Raw genomic sequence first — 321 nt, 5'->3', positions numbered from 1 at the left:
TGTATATTCAGTGTATTGGAGACAGTTACCTTTATCTTTCACTGTTAAGGTCCCTGGGCCCTGATGAGATACAGCTGGACCTGCATAGCATCTAGAGCGCTGAGATTCTCAGCTGGATGCAATACTTGGATGATATATATATCCATGTGTATATATATATATATGCGTGTGTATATATATATGCGTGTGTATATATACATATATATGTATATGTGTATTATGTGTATATATATGCGTGTGTATATATGTATATATATATGCGTGTGCGTGCGTATATATATATGTATATAAATATATGTGTGTGTATATATACTATAATAT

This window comes from Pteropus alecto, unplaced genomic scaffold (assembly GCF_000325575.1).
Source record: "Pteropus alecto unplaced genomic scaffold, ASM32557v1 scaffold71, whole genome shotgun sequence".
Classification (NCBI taxonomy): domain Eukaryota; kingdom Metazoa; phylum Chordata; class Mammalia; order Chiroptera; family Pteropodidae; genus Pteropus; species Pteropus alecto.
This window is presented reverse-complemented; position numbering follows the sequence as displayed.